At 45.1% G+C, this 25685-nt stretch overlaps 1 protein-coding gene across 1 annotated transcript in view; it reads left to right on the forward strand.

The window, feature by feature from the left end:
• LOC111152635 (amyloid beta precursor protein binding family A member 2) overlaps window positions 1–25685 on the forward strand; it is a 193886-nt gene that overhangs the window by 98959 nt on the left and 69242 nt on the right. The window lies entirely within an intron of this gene.

A 25685-nucleotide genomic window follows, 5' to 3' on the forward strand; every position in this document is an offset into this window, starting at 1 on the left:
ATGTGGTGGCGTGAGGAGGTGGGGCCTTTGGCAGGTGGAGCCCCGATGAATAGGACTCGTGCCCTTAGAAAGGAGACCCCAGAGCTTTCTCACCCCATCTCCCAGGGGAGCACAGAGGGAGAAGACACAGCCACCTGTGAACCAAGCTTTCTCCAGACACCAGCTGGAGATGCCTTGATCTTTGACTTTCTAGGCTCCAGAACTGTGAGAAATAAATGTTTTTTATAAGCCACCAGGCTATTGCATTTATGTTATAGCAGCCTGAATGGACAAAGACTTCATAGTTGGATTTCCTCAGTTTACCTGAAAATCTACCTTTTTCAAACAGACAGACTAAAAGAGAGTGTAAATAGCATGCTACAAATTTCCCTGGGCTGTCATAATAAAATACCACAGAAGTCCAAGATCAAGGGGCTGGCCAGATTGGTTTCTTCTAAGAGCTCTTTGGTTTGCAGATGGCTGTCCTGTCCCATCCTGTGGCTGTCCCTCTGTGTCTGTGCATCCTTTATGTCTCTCTGTGTGTCCAGATTTATCTTCTTATGAAAACTCGGGTCACTTTGGATTAGCCCATGCTAATGGCCTTGTTCTGACTCAATTACCTCTTTAAAGGACTTATCTCCAAATAATATCATATTCTGAGGTGCTGAGGGTTACAACATCAACGTATGAATTTGGGGGCACATGATTCAGCCCAAATAAACACATAACTAGATTTTGTGCTGCTTTTGCAGACTAATCTGAAAATCTCTTTTATTAGGTAAATTTAATGTGATGATCCATGTTCGGACTCCTCTTGACATTGAAGTTTGTTCATATTTTCTTATTGTGTCTGTTTTGTCTCATTTCTATCTTTGGTTAAGTGGATTGTGTTTTCTGAGTTCCCTTTGTTTTCCCCTAACGGTTTAGAAATGATGCATTCTATTTTTCTTAGACATCAGTGAAAAACTTGCATTTTTGTGTTGCCATCTGGAGTTAAGGAATATGTCCTCCTTTCTCATAAAAACGACATGGATGGAACTAGAGGGTATTATGCTGAGCAAAATAAGTCTGTCAGAGAAAGACAGTTATCATATGATTTCACTCATGTGGAATTTAAGAAACAAAACAGAGAAGCACAGGGGAAGGGAGGGAAAAATAAAATAAGACAAAATCAGAGAGGGAAACAAACTATAAGAAACTCTTAACTCTAGGAAACAAACATGATGAGGGGAGGTGGGTGGGGGGAATGGGGTAACTGGGTGATGGGCATTAAGGAGGGCACCGAGTATATAGAGAGCACTGAGTGTTGTATAAGACTGTATAGGACTGATGACTACCTGAACTCTATGTCTGAAATTAATGATATGCTGTATGTTAATTAATTAAATTTAAATAAAATAAATTTTAAAAAATACTGGCATCCTCCTACTTCCCTCTGCTTGCCCTCTGCCCTTTCCTCCTGTGTGGAGATAATTCCTGATTTTAGTTCTAGAATTCCAGACTACCAAACTATTTCACAGTCATCAGGTATTTATGATGAGTTATGTTTCACCATCACCCTCCCCATCACTGTAGCTCCTCATGTACTTATCTTTCCGCTTTGTGACAGTACCATCAGGAATTCATGTTCTGTTTGCATGGTTGGATTTGTCTGCGTCTTAACCTCTCCCATGAATGATAATTTGGCTGGATATAAATTCCGACCAGTTCTCTGTTACTCACACCATCTTTTCCCGTTGTCTTCTTGCATTCAGTGTTGCTGATGAAAAGTCTGCAATCAGTCCAATAAGCTGGTTTTTGCTTCTTTGTATGTCATCCCCACCACTGCCTTTCAAAACTTTTAGGATTTGTTCTTGTCCTTGCTGCCCTAAAAGTTCACCATGATGCGTGCAGCAGAACTGTTAGTTGGTCTGACATCCGTTCCCTCCACACTTTTTTTTCCTTGCTGCCTGGCCCTAGAGATGGAGGCAGTGGGCCCCCAGCTGGTCTTATTCTGGTAACTCCACCTAATCACCCTAGTTTGCTCAAGGCCCCTGCTGCCCCTCAGTCTGCTACATTAGAGCAACCTTGGAGTCTTGTTCACTTTTCCTAGAATTTCCTCTTTTGGGCATATATTTTGGCACACATTTCTGTCTACTTTTGAGTTATTTTAAGAAAAAGTAGTTTAGTTGCTATGGGAAGACAGAGAACTCCACAGGGCTTGGGATAGATAGAAAAGACCCAGGGATATATGTCTAAATGTCAATATATGATACATATTACAATTTTTTTTATAATTCTGAGACCCAACCCCCAAATTATGTATGTATTTGAATTTTCTGGTGAATTAGTCGTAGTGTATGGATGGCAAGAATTTCTGAGTATACTAGAAGAGATGATAAGAAAATTGATTTCTGATAAAGACCCCTGGTTTGGTGTCGGGAAGGTCCTTCAAGAAATATCTGAAGGAGAGACCCTGTTCCTTAGCAGGTGTGCCTGACATCCAAGCTTGGGATAGCCAAGCTGCTTAAGACTCTGCCAGCCAGGCTACAGTATACCTAAGTTCTGAATTCCACCCAATATGTCCACAACTACCCCAGGAGAGGTCAGCCATGAGATCATGGGTAGGGACCATCAGTATGTGGCAGAGAAGACTCTCTTTGGGAGGGCCATAGAGAGGAAGAATGTCTAACTCCTGGCAGAACAGGAAGAGGTGACACCTCCATGAGAAAAGGGACATTGTCTTGTTTACTTATGTTTCCCTAGTACTGGTGGGGGATATGTGTTGAACAGAGTAATACTGGGCAGTCATGATGGTTAGTTTTATGTGTCATCTTGGCTAGGCTATGGTACACACTTGCTTGGTCAAACACCGATCTGTTGCTGTGAAGGTTTTTTGTTTTGTTTTGTCTTTTAATTTGTGATTAACATTTAAATCAGTAGACTTTGAAAGCAGATTACTCTCCATAATGGGGATGGGCCTCATCTAATCAGTGGAAGGCCTTAAGGGAAAAGACGGACTTCCCCTGAAGAGGATATAATTCTGCTTCCAAACTGCCTTCAGACCCAAGACTGCAACATCAACTCCTGTCAGAATTTCTAGGCTGCTGGCCTGCCCCATACATTTAAGACTTGCCAGGATCCGCTGAGCCAATTGCTTGAAATAAATCTCTCTCTCTCTCTCTCTCTCTCTCTCTCTGTGTGTGTGTGTGTGTGTGTGTGTGTGTGTGTGTGTGTCCTGTTGGTTCTCTCTTTCTGGAGAACACTGACTGAGGCAGCAGTTTTTCCATTTGGGGATCCATCTGGTTCTCTTACTAACTTCCGACTTGGGACAGCCTCAAATTCAGAGACAAACCATCTGTCTCTTGGACTCTCCATCCCTAGTGGTGGTGTTGCCCATCCCTTCAATTCTGCCTTCTATTTAGTAGAGCTGACTGGTTCAGTTCTGTGCTCTGTGCTCAGTTCACACAGGACCAGTGTTCAGCACTTGGCCTCCTGTGGTGCTGGGCCCTGTTCTGTGTCATTTCTATAAATCTTCCCTCCAAAAACAGATCATGAGCGCTGAGGTCAGGGAGCATTTCTCTGTGGGCTGCTCCACCCTACAGTGGGACTCATGTAGAAGGCAGGCAATACATACAGACTAGTCCAGTTGGAAGGACAGATGCACTGAAAGTCCAGTCATAGCATGGGCAAGCATCACTCCATGGGCTGCTAGGACAAGATGGGTCAGCAAGAAGGCTGGCCTTCCTGTCCAGTGTGGATTGGGAGTGATTTCCATCCTTAGCCAAGCTGTACCACTTGGGGCTGGTGCCTCCTCCAAGACAATGCTGTAGGTTCCATCCCAATCTCTCAGAGTCACATAGCATAATGCCCAGGTGGTTGGTGCACTTTACAGGTTGTGAAGATCTTTGCAGGAAAACATGCAGAAGGATGACCTGTGACCAAGGACTTGACAAGACCTATACCCACTGTTTGGTCTTCTCCTATTTCACAACTTTCCTGACCTGACATTGCTTCTCCATGGTCTCTTTCCTTGATTTATGTGGTAAGATCTCTCTCCCAGCATCTGGAATGGTCTTACCAGTCTTCTTCACCAACCACCTCTTTCCCTGCCCCTAAATCCCTGGTTCTCAATGTGGAGGAGCGTTGGCTGATTGGGATGCTGGAACTTTCTAATCAGAGGGTTCAGGGCCAGTGATATATATCCCAACTGGATGTATGATCTCAATGCCTACTCTTGATCCAGAACTGTTCCCTTCGTTGTTGGTGTCACTGGCAGACCAGCTCAGCCTCCTTGCCTCTCGCTGCCTACATACTCCCTGCAAAGTTGTATGCACTCTTTCTTTCCAGCGCCACCTCTGTGGGGAGGGCTGCCCCATCTGTCATGCTGTGCCTGGGACGCATGTCTTTCAGGGAACACCAGTGCCTGTGAGGTTTGTTTCAGACCCATTGTGACCCAGGTACCCCTCAGAGTGGTCAGTCCTCAGGGCAAGGACTCCATCCCTAGAGCAGTTGGCCCGGGTGCATGGCACAGGAAATGCTGAATCTGAATTAGCGAAGGAATCAACAAATTATTCAAGAAAGCTTTTACATCATTGCCTTAGGAGATTCATAAGTATTAGGGTTTTCTAGAGAAACAGAGCTACTAGGACACACACACACACTCATACTGAGAATGTCATGGTCCTCCATCTGCAAGCTGGAGACCCAGGAAGGGTCAGTAGAGTAGCTTGAAGGTCTGAGGGCCAGAGACATAATGGTACAGATTCCAGCCCAAGTCTGAAGGTTCGAAGGCTTGAGAGTCAAGAGCACTGAGGGTAGAGAAAGATCAGTGTCCTAGCTCAGCAGTCAGGCAGAGAGCCAGTACAACCTTCGTCTGCTTTTTTGTCCTGTTCAGACCTTCAACAAATTGAATGATGTGCACCCACGTTGGGGAGAGCTGTTTACCCAGTTCACCAGTTCAGATGCTAATCTCTTCTGGAAACGTCCTCACAGACGTAGAAAGAATATTTAACCGGATATCTGGGTGTCCCATGGCTCAGTCGAGTTGACACAGAAAATTAACCATCACTGTGTGTTTGTCATCAAACATTTGGAAGATGCAGAAAAGCACAAAGGAGAGAAGAGCCTCAGTGATCACCAAGCTTCTTTGGCAGGAGGGCAGCGGGGGTTGGGAGAAGAGAGAGAGAGAGACAGAGAGGAGAGCCGTATCCTGTACAGTGTTCCTCCCTCTCTCTACCTTTTTCTTTTTTTCCAGTTGACACTTAAATCAGATGCTCTACTGTGGGGCCCTGGGTATTGGTCCATTTTATTTGTTTAATTTATTTGAGAGAGACAGCAACAGATAATGAAAGAGAGACAAGTGGGGAAGAGAGGGACAAGCAAACTCCATGCTGAGCAAGAGCCTGACGTGGGGCTCGATCCCAGACCCTGGGCTCGTGACCTGAGCCAAAGGCAGATGCTTAACCCACTGAGCCACCCAGACGCCCCGGTATTGGCCCATTGTAAAAACACTACCCAGAGACCGCTCATGTGCATCTGGGCCTGAGATCTTCTACCACTTTAAATGGCTGCACATGACCCATTGCATGGATATTACTGTTAACCAATTTGCAGATGTTTAGGATTTTGGGATGTTGTTTTGTTCTTCTTTGTTTCACCTCCTCCTCCTGTCCTATCTCCGCAGCGAAACTGGACGCTCCTTGGGGGCCCTGGCCTTGCCTGAGGCCTGTTTTTGTTCTGCACAAGCTCTGTACAGACAGAGCTGTTTAATCAGCTCTGACCCAGAGTTAGCCACATTTGGTGATCCTCAGGTACCCAGGACCACTCTCACTTCTTACCAGCTGACTACAATGTCGGAGGGTTCCCAGGACCACCCTGAGGTTTGGGAAGTTGCTAGAATGACTCCCACGACTCAGGAAAGCATGCTGCTTAACAATGACACTTTTTTTTTTTTTTAATTTCTTTGACAGACAGAGATCACAAATAGGCAGAGGCAGGGAGAGAGAGACGGGGAAGCAGGCTCCCCCCTGAGCAGAGAGACTGATGCGGGGCTCGATCCCAGGACCCTGGGATCATGACCTGAGCTAAAGGCAGAGGCTTTAACCCACTGAGCCACCCAGGCGCCCCAACAATGACACTTTTATGACAGCAAAAGGACACAAGCCCTAAGAGACCCACACAGGGCCAAGTCTGGGAGGGTTCCAAAACAGGACGTGTTCTCTTCCCAGCATGGAAGTGTGGCGGTCATCACAGGGTAGTGCCAACAGGGGAAGCTCACCTGATAAGACATTCCTATCACTTAGGCACTTAGGTATCCTACATGTTGAGAGGCTGCTTCTCAGGAACCAGGGACACAGGCCAGCCATGTTCTTTATTACACACCCACCAATAGCTACCATGCTTAGCTATTAACAGAGAAGGGCTCAGGTCATATGGACGGCCCCTATGAACTCTTGGGGCCTAGAAGCACGAAGTCCACCTTCACAGTAATGAGAGGTGGTGGTTCTCAGACTTGGATGTGCATCAGAATCCCCTGGAGGCTTGGGGAGACCCAGATTGCTGGGCCCACACTGAGTTTCAGTCCATCTGGGGCCAAGAGGTTTCACCTCTGACAGATTCCCAGGGGAGGCCCACAGGGCTGGTCCAGGAGCCACCCTTACAGAATCACTGAAGTGGACCCTCTGCTGGGTTTTCACATGGGATCCTTGGCCATCGTTTTTAAACTGCAGTGATGGAATAGAAAATGTGGCTGGAATAAAGATTCCTTTTTACACACAGGATCTCAAGGGGGTTGTTCCTGCTCTGGCGCCTCTGTCCAGCCCCTGGCTACAGATCAGACCCTGGATCTTGTGACTGGGTTGACCTTAATGGAAGCTGCTGGACTCAGGCATAAGATCCTGTATGGACTGTGGCCTCAGACTGCTAGAGGGTGGCCGTGCGTGTTTAGCTCTGGATGGAGGTGTCAGTAAAACTTGGTTCTCGAGCCCCTGACTTCCAGGAGGGCATCTGACCCCCATTCTACTCTTAAAGCTCATTGTGAGGCCCAGGCTGACTCCGCTTGGGTGGCTGGGCCTCGTCACTGGGGGACACTGACCTTCCCTCATTGGTAGGAGCCCACCAGCCAGACACGTGGAGCTGTGTGGACTTGCCGGTGGAGTAGTGAACATTTTAATGGGTTGCAACTGAGGGCTAATTAGGATAATTGTAGTAAATAGCCATCAGGTGTTGAAAAATAGTTTCATCAACAGCCTGGTAGGGCAGTTAGGTGTATCTGCCCAGATTTTGGCAGGAAAGGGTAAATCTGCTATTATCTTCAGCAGGGGTTCCTGTGAGCTCTGGACCCTGCCCAGGCCCGTTGAATGGGTGAGTGTGGCTTTGAAATCCTGTTTTCTTTTTCATGCTTAGTGAACGAGGTGGGACTCGGGGGAGAGGCTTCAGGGGCCTACTGTGATGATTGCATTAGTCCCTCTCCCATCTGGAACCTGCTAAGCTATTTTTCCTGGAAGTCATCGTGGGATCTTTATTACTGATTCCAAAGAGGTGGCCGCTGAAGGGTGGACAGGGGCACCACATTTGGTCCCAGACCAGCAGCGTCACCCTCACCTGTCATCTGCTAGAGACGCTCATTCTCAGTTCTACCCCAGATCCCCTGCAGAAGAAGCATCGGGAGTGGGGCCCAGCCCTCTACATTTTCACAAGCCCTGCTGGTAACCCCAATGCCCTAATGTGTAAGGCCCACCCTGCAAAGGGGCTGTTGGAAGGCAGAGCAGGCAAGAGATGCCGTGAGGGAACCAAAGAAAAGAGGCAGGTCCCTGGAGCCCCCAAACCCAGGGCAGCTCTGAGGTGTTTGTCTGCAGGTGGAGGCCAGAACGCAGAGGCTGCATGCAGGTGGCAGGAACCCTTCTCCTGCCCACTTGCCCCAGCTGCACCATCTGGGGCAGACAAAGGGCCCCAGGAGGCTGGAAAAGGGCCCGGGCTCATTGCCAGAGGCTGCCCCGCCCCTAACACCTGAGGCCTGCCAGGTGAGCCTCTGCCCCCAGACGTCTGCATTCCCTGCCAGCCAGGCATCTCTGCTTGGCTTCAGTCTCAAGGACCACTGGTTATTGTGTTTTATTTTGTCTTGAAAAGCCACAGCCAGGGCCCTAATTTGAAAGTATGCACTGTCTCTCCCCTTACCACCCTTTTCTAGGGGAAGAAAACGTTACTTATGGGAAGAAGGCAGTCCAGGTCTCCTGTGGTGAGGATCAAAATTGTCCCACAGACTTCGGCTAGGAGGGTGAATAAGAGCTGAGCCCAGGGGTAATGGGAACCCCTCTGGAGAAATCTGGTGGGCTGCCTGTCAGCAGACCCCAAGAACTGGGGTATGAGATGGAGCTGCCTTTTCCCCAGCAAAGGATGAGAGGCCTCCCCAACTTGAGCTAGAGAGCCTGTGCGGGGGGAGGGGGATGTGGAGACCATGTGCCCTCCAGAGGAAGGGTGGCCACAGGCCCGCAGGTGACCGAGCATCTTCTACGTTGCAACACCTGCCTGTTCCTGCCAAGGACCCCAGAGTTCCCTGCTTCTCACAGTGGAAACATTTGTAAAAGAGTTATACATAAATAAAGTTAAGTCATTTTAAATGAGCCAGGAGGAGCTGGCTATTTAAAGAAATCCTGTGGGAGATCTTTTATTCAGAAGATAATCATTTAACAAAGTGATTGAGTAGCTGACAATTTATATCCATTTCCGGAGCTCTGTCTCCACAGCTGAGTTTTATTTACACTCATTGAGACCCTTCTTCTAGGCCCTGGAAGACCCCCAAACATGAGACCCAGCCCCTGCCTCCACTGGCTTACGAACCGGGTGGGTGTGTAGGCACCATCTGCGGAGAGTTAAAGAATGTTCCAGAAGACCAAGCAGATGGCTTGGGGTGACTCGCCGGAAGGCTGAAGCGAATGAACGATTGTGTGAGATCACAAATTGGCCATTACTGTGAGCCAGTGCCTCCCGGGGTGGGGGTGTGTATGTTAGGAATTGGGGGGTGGGAGTCGCACAGGAGAGGAAGGTCTGTAGGCATCTCTTGTGGGTGAGGACCCAAGGCAGGTAGGGAGATCTACCTCTCTGGCTTGGTTATTTCTTGCCTGAGTTAGCTGGGGCTGGGGAGACATCAGTGCCAGAGCAAGTGGGACCCTTGACTCTCCCTGTTGGAGTGGTTGTCCTTCCCCCTGGATCCCCAGCTCCTACGTCCTGGGATGGGTCCAAGCTCCAGCTGTCATCTCTGGACCAGCAGCTGAGACCCTGTGCTCTGGCTTGGGCTGCTGGCACTGTGATGGCTCAGTGCTTCTGCAACTTCTGCTCACTGCTTTCTGAATTCTAGGACCCCTTACATTTTGGTAGTGGTGAACTGTGGCTTCCCACAGAGCTCTTCTCTGGGCACTGCCCCCCTCAGCAGCCCTGGGAAGCTCTCTTTTCCAGCTCCAGGTGACCCAAGCTTCAGAGGGATACTTGAGAACTCAGAGGACCCCAGCTGTGGAGGAGTGCAGAGATAAATCTAAACCACAGGCCACACTCGCATGGTGAGCTTTGGAAAATGACTACATCTTCCCCTGATAAAGGTTGGTTTCCTATCCTGTTTACATGATGCTGAACCAAGTCAGCAAAGCTGTACTTGGAAAATTTGACAGTCTGGCATCTCAGTCCTGCGATTAGAGCCCATAAGCCAGTGCTAAAACAGTATGTTAAATGTGGAGAAGGGAGCCCTGGACCCCCATCTTGTAGAGGGGCCTTACACATGCATACCTCCCTCTTGGCCCCTTTCCTGTCTGTGAGCACTTCCTAGAAGGACCTGGAGATGATTGTACCATTATTGATCAAAGTAGAGGATGGAGGCAGGCAGATGCCCAGCCTTAAGGCCTTTGAACATATCACCTTTTTCCTTACTTCAGCTTCATGCTGGGGTGTAAAGAGGAGAAGGCCACTAGGTGTGAGTCAGGGCCTGTGCCAAAGGGCAGCATGGCTTCCCTGAGGCCCCCGGGGAAGATATCTATGAAGGACCAGGATCAGGAGAGCCCTAGAGGTTTCATGTGCTGTTAGATGAAGACACCAAAGACGTCAGATGCGGGCAGGGGTGGATGATGGAGGAGAGGCTGCTTGGCCAGTGCTCAACAACATGAAGCTCTCATTCCCTACACAGTTGCCCCCTTTTCTCCTGGCCCAGAGCTGCTTATCTGGAAACTGTGAACCTTGGGGGATTATAGGATCTTCCTTGAAGGGCCCGTGGCTCTCAGCCTTGGCTGTATTTCAGAGTCACTGGGATAGTTCAAAATACTGATATCAGGGCCCCGCCAGAAACTCTGACTTCATGGGAAGCTCCCCAGCGGTGATTGTAATATGCAGCTGGGACTGAGGACCCTGGGACTGGTAGGAATTTTCAGTTTGCCTCCAGCATAGCTTCTGCTCCTGCTGTTGCTGATGATGCTAGCAGGCTTGAGCCCAAGTCATCAACGGCAGTTATTTGCGTTTGATCAATTGAACAAAATAAAAATAAGTAGGTTTTCACTTAATGTACCTTTTAAAAACCTATGAACAGATCAATGGAGGACATTTGGTGCTGGCCAGGATTAAATAAACCCACTAGGGCTTCCTCTCTCATTCATTAAAACTAAAAACCATTGTGAGGGAAGTCAAAGTTTGGATGCCAGGTAATTTGACATAATTATGAGTATAGAGGTTAAAAAAAAAACCCTCCATAATATGTTAGCAAGGTACATCCAGCAATACCTAAAGACAGTACATTGTGTCCAAGTGGGGTTATCCCAGGAGTACAAGGTTGCTTCGAAAGTCAAGCATTAGTCAATGTGTTACACAGAGTAGGGAAGAAAACCATAGGAGTATCACAGTGGGGGTAGAAAAAGCATTTGATGAAAGTCAACATTCATTCATGATTAAAAAAAAAAACAGCACACATGAATAGAGACATCTTCAATCTGAAAGAAGACATCTACAAAATATTTACAGCAAAGATCATAATGAATCAAAGACTGAACATTTTGCACCTAAGATCAGGAACGAGACAATGTCATTCCTGTTTAGCCCTTCTACGGGACATCCTCACCAGAGTGGTAAGGCAAAGAAAAGAAATAAAAGGCATATAGATTGCAGAAGTGTACGTAAAACAAATCTTTTTCTTTAAAGATTTATTTATTTGAGAGAGAGGGAGAGCATGTGCATGAGCAAGGGGATGGGCAGAGGGAAAGAGAAAGTGAGAGAGAGAAGCAGACTCCTTGATGAACATGGAGCTTCATCTCAGACCCTGAGACCATGAACTGAACTGAAATCAAGAGATGAATGCTCAACCGAGCCACCCAGGCACCCCTAAAACCCATTCTTATTTGCGGACTTCATCATTGTCTGCAAAATCCCAATGGCATCTACAAAAACTCCTAGAATTAATAAATGGATTTATTACTACACCAGTAAAGCAATTCTGAGGAAAAAAAGAGAACATTTACAGTGCACCAAAAAAAGAGAGAAAAGAAATACATATAATTCTGACAAAGTATGTGCAAGATCTGTAGGTTGAAAGCTGTAAATACTGATAAGAGAAACCAAAGAGGACCTGAATAAATGGAAAGATATTCCTATTTATGTATTGGAAAATTCAGTGTAGTTCAGATGTTAATTCTCCCCAAATTGAGCTACAGATTAGAGGCACTCCCGATCAAATTCCCAGCCAGATTTTTTAAAAATAGGTATTGACAAGATGATTCTAAATTGTATGTGGTGGAAAGGCAAGGAAACTTGAGTAACTGACACAATGGTGGAAACGCACCCTGATTACATGCTGGGGAATTCTGCAGAGGATAAACACAAAGGAACTCCCTTGAGTAAATACACATAATCCTTAGGGATTGTATTAGTTGGCTAGGGCTGCTGTAACAAAGCAGCCCAAACTGGGTGGTATAACCAACAGAAATGTATTGTCTCAGGGGCTCCTGGATGGCCCAGTTGGTTAAGCAGAGTTGACTTCAGCTCAAGTCCTGATCTTAGGGTTCTGAGATCAAGCCCCCGAGTCTGGCTCCATGCTCAACGAGAAGTCTGCTTCTCCCTCTGCCCCTCCCCTGACTTGCATGTGTGTCCACACACTCTCTCTTTCTCTCTCAAATAACTAAATCTTAAGAAAAAACAAATAACTGTACGGTCTCACAGTTCTGGAGACCAGAATTTTGAGGTCGAGGTGTTAGTGGGATTGCTTCCTTCTGGGGGCTGTGAGGGAGAATCTGTTCTGTGCTTCTCTTCTTGCTTCTGGTGCCCACCGTCTTAGTATTCCCTACCTTGTAGAGGTCTGCTCTCATTGTCACGTGTTATTTTCCCTGTGTGAGTCTGTCTTCACATTTCCTCTTTTTATAAGGTCATCAATCATATTGAATTAGGGCCCACCCTAATGACCTTATTGTAATTAATTACACCTGCAATGTCCATTTCCAAACGAGGCCACATTCTGAGCTCCTGGGGGTTAGGACATCAACATATAAATTTGGAGAAGGAAGGGGCACAATTCAGCTTGTAATGGTTTCTTTTATATCTGCACGGGGAGTGATGCATGCCTTTGGAAGTGATGGGAAAAATATGAATATTGTTGGAGAGCCAGCACAAACAAATCCATTTTACCCCTCTAGTCTTGTGGTTGCTTTCTTTGGAGTGACTGATTCCTTTGTCTTAGAGGATGGGTTTGGAGAAGAATGTGTTTAGAGCATCCTTCCTGGCACAAGGCCTTGGCAAATGCAGACATGCCTTTTTCTCAAGCATGTTGAGAAAAAGTTCAGTGCCGATAATTCTTGTGTTGTTTAGTTGTCTTCTTATCTGGACCCTTGATTTCTTTCTTTTTTTTATATCTTATTTTATTTAAATTCAATTAATTAACATATCATATCATTAATTTCAGATGTAGAGTTCAGGTATTCATCAGTTGTATGTAACATTACATCACATGCCCTCCTTAATGCCCATCACCCAGTTACCCCATCCCCCCACCAGCCTCCCCACCAGAACCCTCAGTTTGTTTCCTAAGAGTCTCTTATGGTTTATCTCCCTTTCAAATTTTGTCTTCTCCTTTCCCCTATGATCCTCTATTTTGTTTCTTAAATTCCACATGAGTGAAACCGTATGATACTTGTCTTTCTCTTATTGACTTATTTCACTTAGCCTAACACCCTCCAGTTCCATCCACATCATTGCAAATGGTAAGATTTCATCCTTTTTGATGGCTGAGTAATATTCCATTGTATATCTGCACCACATCTTCTTTATCCATTTATCTGTCAATGGACAATTTGGGCTCTTTCCATAGTTTGACTATTGTGGACATTGTTGCTATGAACATTGGGATGCAGATTTCGCTTCAATGACATTTGTATCTTTTGGGTAAATACCTAGTAATGCTATTGCTGAGTTGTAGGGTAGCTCTATTTTTAACTTCTTGAAGTCCATACTGTTTTCCAGAGTGGCTGTACAAGCTTAAATTCCCACCAACAGTGTAAGATGGTTCCCCTTTCCCTGCATCCTTGTCAACATTTGTTGTTTGCTGATTTGTTAATTTTAGCATCCTGACTGGTATGAGGCAGCATCTCATTGTGGTTATGATTTGTATTTCCTTGATGCTAAGTGAAGTTGAGCATTTTTTCATGTGTTTTTTGGCCATGTGTATGTTTTCTTTGGAGAAATGTCTGTACTTCTGCCCATTTCTTGACTGCATTATTTGTTTTTTCGGTGTTCAGTTTGATAAGTTCTTTATATGTCTTGGATACTAGCTCTTTATCTGGTAGGTCATTTGCAAATATATTCTACCATTCCATAGATTTTTTTTTTGCTTGCTTGTTTTATCTACTATTTGCTGTGCAAAAGCTTTTGATCTTGATGAATTCCCAATAGTTCATTTTTGCTTTTGTTTCCCTTTGGAGATGTGCCTAGTAAGAATTTGCTGTGGCTGAGGTCAAAGAGGTTTCTGCCTGTGTTCTCCTCAAGAATTTTGATGGACTCCTATCTCACATTGAGGTCTTTCATCCATTTTGAGTCTGTTTTGGTGTGTGGTGCAAGAAAATGGTCCAGTTTCATTCTTCTACACATGGCTGTCCAATTTTCCCAAAACCGTTTGTTGAAGAGACTGTCTTTTTTCCATTGGACATTCTTTCCTGCTTTGTCAAAGATTAGTTGACCATAGAGTTGAGGGTCCATTTCCAGGCTCTCTATTCTGTTCCATTGATCTGTGTGTCTGTTTTTGTGCCAGTACCATACTGTGTTGATGATGACAGCTTTGTAATAGAGCTTGAAGTCTGGAATTGTGATGCCACCCACTTTGGTTTTCTTTTTCAACATTCCTCTGGGTTTTCGGGGTCTTTTCTGGTTCCATACAAGTTTTAAGATTTGTTCCAGCTCTGTGAAAAATGTTGATGGTATTTTGATAGGGATTGATTTGTGGACCCTTGATTTCCTCCAGGAGGCAAGTGGGAACAAGTCACTGAATTTGGTAAGCTGCCAGTATCTTCAGGAGTTCTTGTGGGTGAAAGTTCACTTCTTGCAGTTAGGGATAACTAGTAAGAAGAGAAAGCATCTGCTGGACCACAAGTATGATACTTCCATTGATGAATGCTGGTTTCAGGTGTAGATGCCATTACAAATATCAGTTCCTGGGGACTTGCTATTGGTGAAGGGCTGATAGCATTTTTAAATTGTATTTCAGGGTCAAATCATTCCCTTTGCTTATTCTGAGATGAAGATTCAGTGGGAAGATATGCAGGCATATTGGAGCCCCAGATGGAAAAAATCCTATCCCAGGACCCTTTCAAGAGATGCTGAGACCTATGTCCTTTCTATGCAGAAGCATCCCTGGGCAGGTGTGGCTGCAGAGGGCTTACCCTCCCTGGCACTTGTCTTTTTCTATGTTACTTGTCTGTAGAAATACCATACTCAGAAATGAAGAAGGAAGGGAAGTAAATAACATTATTGTTACTTAAAGGAAACCCTTACTGGTGTTTTAATGTAGTTCTTCACAGTTTATTCTATGTTTATTTGGTTGTGAATAAATTATAAAAATGCACTTTATGTGATAAACTCTTTGTAAATATTTTAGTCGCTGCATAATTGTCTTGTGGATGTGTTGACACTGGCTTAACCAAGACCCTGTTATGGAAGGTTTGGAGTGTGCTCAACACTTTTTGCCTTTTTTTTTTTTTCCCTTTCATTTTCCAAAGAGAAGCATATCCCACTGTGAGCTAAGCTAGTGTCTTGTGTGATAATGTTGGAACTCAGCCTGGTTTTGGGGGAGATTATTAATGTCCCTTCAGAGCCTTTGGTTGTCTGATCTTGGAGCAAGCTACTTAATGACTTTTGTCTGGGATGCTCAAGCTGAGTATACAGGTGTACTCCAGGACCATGTAAACCCAAACTGTGTGTGGTCAGAGCACCTAAATTATATTTGAAAGGAAAAAAATTATATTTGAAAGGACAGAACTGAGGAATATGATCATGGGCAGCAGCAATCTGGTTGAGTACATATCTCATTTGTATGATGATATTCTTACCTTGCCTGTAGTTGGCCACCAAATCTCTCCTTCTCATCTTGGGCTGCTCTATTACCAGCCCTTCTAAGAGCTGGCTTATGCTGTTTTCCCATGCAGAAGAAAAATGTGGTTTAGAATAAGGACACTGGGGCTCTTGATTGTTGACAATGAGCCTTTATTTCCCACATCTCATTAGGATGTTTCAGGAGGAGACTGGTGAGCCCTGAGTCAGGGGCCGCATTTACTATTGATTTATGTGCTGTTCTAGAATTAATTGAGTCTGGACACAGAGCCTCATTTTCATTTCTTGGATGCATAGCAGGTAATCATGTTTCTTCTGTATATTTGAATTGCTTTCCAGATGGTCTGTTGTGAAGGATTTATCTTTAATATGATTAATCAGAAGCAGGGGACCTCAATATGTTTGCTCACAGGCTTGCATGCAAAGCTTCTCAGTGCCACCGGTGTAGGAGTGCTTAACTCTCTCTTGGCCACCGCCGTCCAGGGGCTTTTCTGAGCACCTGGATCTTGGATTGAAAGAAAGTTTAAAGGGTCCTGGATAAAAGCCCTGGAAAGGGGCAGAAGGCCTAGAGTAGATTCCCAGGGGAGCGTCAGGACATTATTTAGTGTGCAAAAATAGGACACAATCCATGTGTCAATAGGGAATAGTTAGATTATGTCTATTGGGCCAGGAAATACTATGTAGCTATTAAAATCATAATTATAGAGAGTTCCTACTGCTTATTCTATTATTTTAAAAGAAGAGAGGGGAACATATTCTATTATGTTAAAAGAAGAGGGTGTTTACCGCAAGACTTCAGCCATGCGAAAGTGATGTATAGAGGAGAATGGAAAGAAATACATCACAAAATAACAGTAGCCATCTGTGGACAGAATAGCTGTGAGGGGGTGTCTCTTCTTCTCTGTATCCCCTGTTACATAGGCAACAGAACAAATCATAATCCTTATCCCTAGGAGGTCTTATGCCCTCAGAAGCAGTCACCTCCCGGGTGCAAAAATCTGCCCGCATTCGCTTAACAAATGATGTGCTAAGATTAGTCACATGTCCTGCCCTCTTCCAAGGCAGGGAGTGAAGCTCTTCGCAGCCTCCTACAGGGCAGCTGTCCCCTTGTCACAGCTGTACCCCCAGAAGGAGGATGCGTTGAAGTCACTGCAGATCTTCCCAGGAGATGCTGCCTGGGAGCCTTGCAGCCTGGGAAGGTGAGATTTGACGGCTGTGTGGGACCTCCCTGCAGACACGAAGGGCACCGCAAAAGTTGCTTATAACTGAGGTGTTGTATGTGGAATCCTTTATCGTCAAGCCCTGAGCACCTCTGCTGCAAAGGCAGTGAGTTAGGCCCTTGAGCTTGCAAATGCACCTTTGCTGAGTTGCACTGGGTGTTATGAACTCGGAACTCTTTCTTGGCAGGAACCACTTGGCTCTACCAATGTTTTATTTTTTTATTAACATATAATGTATTATTTTTTGGGATACAGGTCTGTGATTCATCAGACTTACACAATTCACAGCACTCACCATAGCACATACCCTCCACAATGTCCATAACCCAGCCACCCCATCCTTCCCACCCCTTCCCCTCCAGCAACCCTCAGTTTGTTTCCTGAGATTAAGAGTCTCTTATGGTTTGTCTCCTTCTTGGGTTTTGTCTTGTTTCATTTGTCCCTCCCTTCCCCCTGATGAGCCCCCGCCCTACCTCTCAAATTCCTTATATCAGAGAGAGCATATGATAATTGTCTTTCTCTGATTGACTTACTTCACTTAGCATAATAGCCTCTAGTTCCATCCACCTCATTGCAAATGGCAAGATTTCATTTTTTGATGGCTGCATAATATTCCTGTGCGTGTGTGGGTGTGTGTGTATCTATATCTCACATCTTCTTTATCTATTCATCTGCTGATGGACATCTAGGCTCGTTCCATAGTTTGGCTATTGTGAGCATTGCTGCCATAAACATTTGGGTGCACGTGCCCCTTCGTATCACTATATTTGTATCTTTGGGGTAAATATCCAGTAGTATGAATTGCTGGGTCGTACGGTAGCTCTATTTTCAACTTTTTGAGGAACCTCCATGCTGTTTCCCAGAGTGGCTGTGCCAGCTTGCATTCCCACCAACAGTGTAGGAGGGTTCTCCATTCTCCACATTCTCACCAACATTTGTCATTTCCTGGCTTTTTAATTTTAGCCATTCTGACCAGTGTGAGGTGGTATCTCATGGTGGTTTTGATTTGTATTTCTCTGATGCTGAGTGACACTGGGCACTTTTTTATGTGTCTGTTGGCCATTTGGATGTTCTCTTGGCAGAAATGTCTGTTCATGTCTTCTGCCCATTTCTTGATTGGATTATTTGTTCTTTGGGTGTTGAGTTTGATAAGTTCTTTATAGATTTTGGATACTAGCCCTTTATGTGATATGTCATTTGCAAATATCTTCTCCCATTCTGTCAGTTGTCTTTTGGTTTTGTTGAATGCTTCCTTTGCTGTGCAAAAGCTTTTGATCTTGATGAAGTCCGAGTAGTTCATTTTTGCCTTGTTTTCCATGCTTTTGGCGATGTTCCTAGGAAGAAGTTGCTGCGGCTAAGGTCAGAGAGGTTGCTGTCTGTGTTCTCCTCAAGAATTTTGATGGATTCCTGTCTCACATTGAGGTCTTTCATCCATTTTGAGTCTATTTTTGTGTGTGGTGTAAGGAAATGGTGCAGTGTCATTTTTCTGTATGTGGCTGTCCAATTTTCTCAACACCATTTGTTGAAGAGACCGTCTTTTTTCCATTGGACATTCTTTCCTTCTTTGTAGAAGATTGGTTGGCCATAGAGTTGAGGGTCCATTTCTGGGCTCTCTATTCTGTTCCGTTGGTCTATGTGTCTGTTTTTGTGCCAGTACCATACTGTGTTGATGATGACAACTTTGTAATAGAGCTTGAAGTCTGGAATTGTGATGCCACCCACTTTGGTTTTCTTTTTCAACATTCCTCTGGCTATTTGGGGTCTTTTCTGGTTCCATATAAATTTTAGGATTATTTGTTCCATTTTTTTGAGAAAAGTTGATGGTATTTTGATGGGGATTGCATTTAATGTGTAGATTGCTGTAGGTAACATAGCCATTTTCGCAATATTTATTCTTCCAATCCATGAGCATGAAACATTTTCCCATTTCTTTGTGTCTTCCTCAATTTCTTTCATGAGTATTCTGAGTACAGATTCTTTGCCTCTTTGGTTAGATTTATTCCTAGGTACCTTATGACTTTGGGCACAATTGTAAATGGGACTGACTCCTTAATTTCTCTTTCTTCTGTCTTGTTGTTGGTGTATAGGAATGCAACTGATTTTTCTGTATTGATTTTATGTCCTGCCACTTTACTGAATTTCTGTATGAGTTCTAGCAGTTTTGGGTTGGTCCACCAATATTTTTGCCTCACCTATCCTTCTCCCCGCCCTTTGACCTCACCACACTTACTGATGTGGGAAGTGTCTGCTGTTCTCTGAATAGCCCTTGTGTGCCCAGGCCACTCACCTATGTCCTGCTGGGAGTATAGGTAACCAAGGACCTAGATCTCTGAAAGGGATAGGGAGAGAAGGTATGGAATACGATGGCCTAGGCATCTAGGGAAGGGTCTTGTGTTTCTTGGCAAGGAGGTCATACCCATTCTGTAGTTAGCGGAAAGCCCCTGGAACCTCCCTGAGCATCTATTTAGGGCGGGGTTTTCAAGTACAGTCCAGAGCCTCTTAAATCAGAATCCCCTGCAGCTCTAGGCCTAGCTTTTGGCTCACCACTTCAGAATCTTGGGCCCACGAACCTGCATGCTCCCTGGGTTGGCCTTGCACGCAACAAAGTGAGTGAACTCCTGCTTTGGGGGAGCAATTCTTAGCTTTCCCCAAGACCTCTGCCTGCCCTGCAGTCCCACCTGGATGCACCCCTATCCCATTGCAGAGATGCACAATTAGGGCCCCAGCACTGTCTACCTGTGTTGGCGGAGTTCCCATCTAAGGGAACGTAGATTCCCATCTAAGACACGCATCTAGTCAGGCATTCTCTCTCTTCGAATTTCATTTAAAATTTTTCTCGACTCCCTGTATGTTGTAGAAAAAAAAAATTATAGAGTTGAGGTCTGTGTGGGTATTTCCTCTATTTAACCCATGTCAAGCCCTAAAGGCAGGTACTATCATTTCTAATTTACCAAGGGCAGAAGGCCATCCCTCTGTTAAATATCTTGCCCAAGGCCTGACAGTAAATGGAGGTCTGAATTTAAACAGGACCTTCTGTCTTCATCTGTAATAGAAGGCTCTTTCTCTTACACCCAGAGTGCCCCTATAGGTTAAATGTAATTCTGCAAACCTTTAAAGACACGGCTCCCTGCCGCCCAGGGTTCTGCTGTGGGTCCCTTTCCATCTATATCCATGGAGAAGAGAACCAAATCAGAAGGTCCACACTATTAAACTCTAGACAAGCCAACAACTAGCATTGTATTTAATGGTGAAAACTTTTTTAAAAAATAGGATCATTCACAATGTCCAACCAGAGCCCTATGGGAACCTGAGACAAAAGAAAAATCAATAATACTGATCTTGTCTTTACTTAAAGCTTCAATATTTTGTTTACCATCTATTCTTGCATTGATTTTTATTTTTTAAAGTGTAGCATTTAAATATTCACTCTTTAGGGGCACCGGGGTGTCTCAGTCAGTTAAGCATCTGACTCAATTTTGACTCAGTTCATGATCTCACAGTGGTGAGATCAAGCCCCACGTTGGGCTCCATGCTGGGTATAGAGCCTGCTTAAGAGCCTCCCTCTTCCTCTGCCCCTCCTCCCATCTCTTTCTTTCTCTCTCTTTTTTTAAAATTTTATTTATTTGTTTGACAAACAGATTACAAGTAGGCAGAGAGGCAGGCAGAGAGAGAGAAAGGAGGAAGCAGGCTCCCTGCTGAGCAGGGAGCCCGATGGGGGGCTCGATCCCAGGACCCTGGGACCATGACCTGAGCCGAAGGCAGAGGCTTTAACCCACTGAGCCACCCACGTGCCCCCTCCCATCTCTTTCTTAAAAAAATCTCTGCTTTGATTTCTGAGTTTGTTGGTGCCCTTTTTTTTTTTTTTTTAAAGATTTTTATTTATTTATTTGAAAGACAGAAATCACAAGTAGGCAGAGGCAGGCAGAGAGAGAGCAGGAAGCAGGCTCCCTGCTGAGCAGAGAGCCCGACGTGGGGCTCGATCCCAGGACCCTGGGATCATGACCTGAGCCGAAGGCAGAGGCTTTAACCCACTGAGCCACACAGGCGCCCCTGTTGGTGCCCTTTTAAATTTTGTGACTGAGGTGAGTGCCAACCATGCTTCACCTTGGACCAGACCTGCTAAGAAGTAAAGACAGTTTTGTCGCCATTAGGAATAAGTCAAGGATGTCGCTTTCATCACTTAATTGTGTAGTAGCAGCCCAGGGCAGTACAGTCAGACAAGGTGATCAAATGCTGGAAACGCGAAGAACAACATTTACCAGCTCAAAGTTATTAGAATTTAAAAATGGACTTTTACAAGCTTGTATGGATTTTTTTTCTATGTACCAGCAATGGCCAGGTACACATGTAATGGGAGACACACAGCCACAAAATTATATATATTTAATTTTTTCTAAGAATAAACTCTCTATGAAGCATCCTGTAATGCTGTTGAGAGACATTTAATACTTGAATAAACGAGGAGCTGTTTCTTGAGTGAAAAGGCTCCGTGTTGTATGTAGAAAAACGTCTCATTGTACAGGGCTGGAAGGTTCCGGGGGAGAATGATTTTTCTGGTGAGCTGACGGCAGTTGCTTTGACTGTCTAGATCTTGACACTGACATGTGAGAAAGGAGGCGCCTGTTTATTTTTTTTTTTTAAGATTTTATTTATTTATTTGACAGAGAGAGAGATCACAAGCAGGCAGAGAGGCAGGCAGAGAGAGAGGAGGAAGCAGGCTCCCCGCCGAGCAGAGAGCCCGATGCGGGCCTCGATCCCAGGACCCTGGGATCATGACCTGAGCCGAAGGCAGAGGCTTTAACCCACTGAGCCACCCAGGCGCCCGTGCCTGTGTTCTTTTTAAAAGGTCTTTTGTGTATTTATCTGCCAGAGAGAGAGAGAGAACCCAAGCAGGGGGAGCAGCAGCAGAAGGAGAGGCAGAAGCAGACTCCCTGCTAAGCAGGGAACCCGACTCGGAGCTCGATCCCAGGCTGATCATGACCCGAGCTGAAGGCAGACGCTTAACCAACTGAGCCACCCAGGCCCCCAGGGCTCCTCTATTTGTAAAGTGTGGACAGAAATGGGCTGTCCTCCTCTGACTGTGCTGCTTCGAGGGAAAATGTCCACACCTCCCAGAGCCACGGGACATTAAGTGCTTCCTCTGACACACCCTGGGTCTGTGAGCTGCACCCCATCCCCAGGACCATGGGTTCCAGATTTCCTAGGGGAGGGGCCATTTTCCCTTGAAGAAAGCAAATCTAGCCACATCCTCTGGAAACCTTGATTCTTTACATTTAAAAATCTACTCCATCTGGAAAGTATATACCATAAGGTAGGAAGCAACTTTGTTTTCTCCTAAATGGTTAGCCCAGTGGGTTTCAGATTTTGCTCTACATTAAAAATTGTTTTTAAAAATTTATTTTATTTTTTCATTGTTCCAAGATTTATTGTTTATGCACCACACTTAGTGCTCCATGCAATATGTGCCCTCCTTAATACCCACCACCAGGCTCGCCCACCCCCACCCTCCTCCCCTCCAAAACCCTGTTTGTTTCTCAGAGTCCACAGTCTCTCATACTTCGTCTCCCCCTTCAATTTACCCCCATTCACTTTTCCTTTCCTTCTGCTAATGTTCTCCATGTTATTCCTCATGCTCCACAAGTATGTGAAACCATATGATAATTGACTCTTTCTGCTTGACTTATGTCACTCAGCATAATCGTCTCCTGTGCATGTTGATACAAAAGGTGGGTATTCATCCTTTCTGATGGCTGAGTAATATTCCATTGTATATACTGACCATATCTTCTTTATCCATTCATCATTTGAAGGGCATCATGGCTCTTTCCACAGTCTGGCAATTGTGGCCATTGCTGCTATGAACATTAGGGTACAGATGGACCTTCTTTTCACTGCATCTGTATCTTTGGGGTAAATACCCAGTAGTGCAATTGCAGGTCATAGGGAATCTCTATTTTTAATTTCTTAAGGAATCTCCACACTGTTTTTCAAAGTGGCTGCACCAACTTGCATTCCCACCAACAGTGTAAGAGGGTTCCCCTTTCTCCACATCCTCTCCAACACATATTGTTTCCTGTCTTGTTAATTTTGGCCATTCTAAGTGGTGTAAGGTGGTATCTCAATGTGGTTTTGATTTGAATCTCCCTGATGGCTAATGTTGATGAACATTTTTTTATGTGTTTGTTAGCCATTTGTATGTCAAAAAATGGGCAGAAGACGTGAACAGACACATTAAAAGTCTTGATGCCTGTTCATACCTCATACCAGTGAACTTGGAATGCCAGGCATCAGCACTTGTAAAGACCCATCCCTCCAGGTGATCCCAGCATGCAGCAAAGTTTTAGAACCATTAGTTCAGCTAAGGATCTGCATACCTGTCAGTGAATTAGAATTTTTTCCACCTGCCTTAGGGTGACCACCCATTCTGGTTTTAGCACTGAAAGTTCTGTGTCTTTGGAAACTCCTCAGTCCCAGGCAAACTACATTTTATGGATAAAACTATGTAAACACAGATCTGTTTCTGGGCTTCTCTAGTTTGTACCAGTGCTGTCTGTCTGACAACGATACCATGCCATTTTAATTACCATGACTTCAGAGTCTATTTATATACTTGATGAGGCAAGTTCTCCTTAATTACTCTCATTTTTAGATCTTTCTCAGCTATTTTCACGTGTGGATTCTTCCAAATGAACTTAAGAATCATCAGGTCAAAGTTTCGATAGCCTTACTTTATAGATTGCTTTGTGTGACTCGTTTATAGGACCAGGGACTGTTCCATGTGACCATCATATATGCACTTTAGTCCTTGAGTCTTAGATTGTTCTGGAGGGCGTGATGTGTAGGTATGGGTGTACGTGTATCTAGGTATGCATGTAGATTTTTTCCCTCAAATGACAGAATTTGAATTTAAGCTGGAATTTGAAGTCAAGAGGTTCTGTGTACCTGAGTTTGTTCTTTGACAAGGGTGTAGAAACATGCAGTGTGCATGGCCTGAGGAGGAACAGAGACAATGTAGGGATAGTGTCACTTCCAAGGAATAGGAGCCAAATGTTGAGGTGCAGCTAACTGCCAGGCCCATTTGCCTTCGACCATCCTGACTCTCGAGGTGTGGGAGTCTGGCTGTCTCTCTGCCAATGCATTCAATGCATGCTTTGGGACCATTTGGGGGAATGTCGTTACTAGAGAATGTGTCCACAAGAAGGTGACTGCCAGGTTCTGTCAGTCAGTGTCCCAGGCATTAGCTATCCTCTGTAAAAGTAAGAGATCTGTTGTAAAATGGTAAGTGGCTGTGAGGCAGGTCAGAGCCTTTGATGCACCCTCTGGGCATCTATGCTTTAGTGACCACTGAGCCCCTTGATCCCTACCTGGGAATATATCTCTGGAATCAGTTTTGGGTTTGGGGACGGGGTAACCTGTGAGGACATTCAGCCTCTATGGGTTCCATCTCAGTGATAATATTACTGGTGTGGGGTATCTTGCTATTCTTTGGAATGCTCTGGAGAGGAAACACTGTGCATCTCTCAGTATCTAATGATTCTATTAAGACATAGCTGTCCATAAGCCCCTTGTAAAGGAAACTTCCTTGGACTGATTCACATGTTGGAAGCATGTGGCTCAGCCAGTAATGGTGCACACACTCTTGAGTGGATGGATGAAATAATTGTCTCCTCCATTCTTTTGGGAATATGCACAATGCTGTGACCGGCCATCTGGTAAACCCAATGTCACAGCAAAATGCGTTTAGGACACCACTATAAGCAAAATGCTGTGTGGGTGCTCTAGGGAATACAAAGCACAAAGGGTTTTGAGTTTAGGACTTTCCTGGGGAGATACAGTGAAAGAAAGAAAATGTAGCTCCTGGGTCAGAACTGCCATGAGAGCCCATGTCTCCGACCTCCACTCATTCTCTACTCCTGCTGAGCCCACAACCCACTGCTTCCACTGCCTGAATACCCCCTGAGCCGTGTCTCCTCTTTCATTCCTGTTGCTTTAGTTTAAGCCCTCATTTCTTTAAAAACAAGTTTTCATTGTGATAAAATATACATATCATGAAATCTAACCTTGTCAACGTTTTCATGGGCACAGGCTCTCATTTCTTCTCTCTGGACACAGGAATAAGTTTTTAAAGAATAAATGAACTGTGATGGAAACAAAAACAAGACGTATGTAATGTAAAAGTACAATTTAAAGAATAAAGCAAACAGGGGAGCCTGGGTGGCTTAGTAGGTTAAGCATCTGCCTTTGGCCCACGTCATGATCCTGGAGTCTTGGGATCACATCAGGCTCCCTGCTCATTGGGGAGTCTTCTTCTCCCTCTGACTCTCCCCCTTCTCATGCTCTCTCTCTCTCTCTCAAATAAATAAATCTTAAAAAAAAAAAGAACAAAGCAAATACCTGGGTAACCACTCAGCTGGAGAAACAAAATGTTAACCAACTGTTTGAATATCCTCTATGCCTTGATGCGGGATACCAGCCCCTCACTTGCCCTAGAGCATGGACAAGGAATAGACTTTTCACTGCCTCTCTTCTTCCAGCATCTCTTCTATGCTGGGTTTAGACAGATGAGCCTAAAAGAGAAATCCTGTGTCACGCACCTGCTGAAATTTGCCCGATGACTCTGCATGGTTTATGGGATAAAAATGCAGAGTCCTGGGTGGTTGGGTAAGGACTTCCCCAGTTTGGAGGCACAGGGTCTTCGAGGTGCCCTGTGATACCACGACCCACCTTCTACAAGCTACAGCCACACCCTCTGCCCTCTCCTGGGTACTCCCCTTCTCTCCGTGGCCAGACAGGCACTGTCCTCCCCTTTGTGTCCCCCTCCTGTGCCCTCACCCTGCTGAGCTCATGAGGCTAGAGCTCAGGTTCAGCTTCTCTGTATGGTGCTCGGCCTGGACAGGTCCTTGCAACTGTGGTCACTGAGGGAATCTGTTTGAGAGGGAGGAGGAA

Source organism: Enhydra lutris, unplaced genomic scaffold, assembly GCF_002288905.1.
Source record: "Enhydra lutris kenyoni isolate GAN:26980312 unplaced genomic scaffold, ASM228890v2 scaffoldscaffold29, whole genome shotgun sequence".
Lineage (NCBI taxonomy): Eukaryota > Metazoa > Chordata > Mammalia > Carnivora > Mustelidae > Enhydra > Enhydra lutris.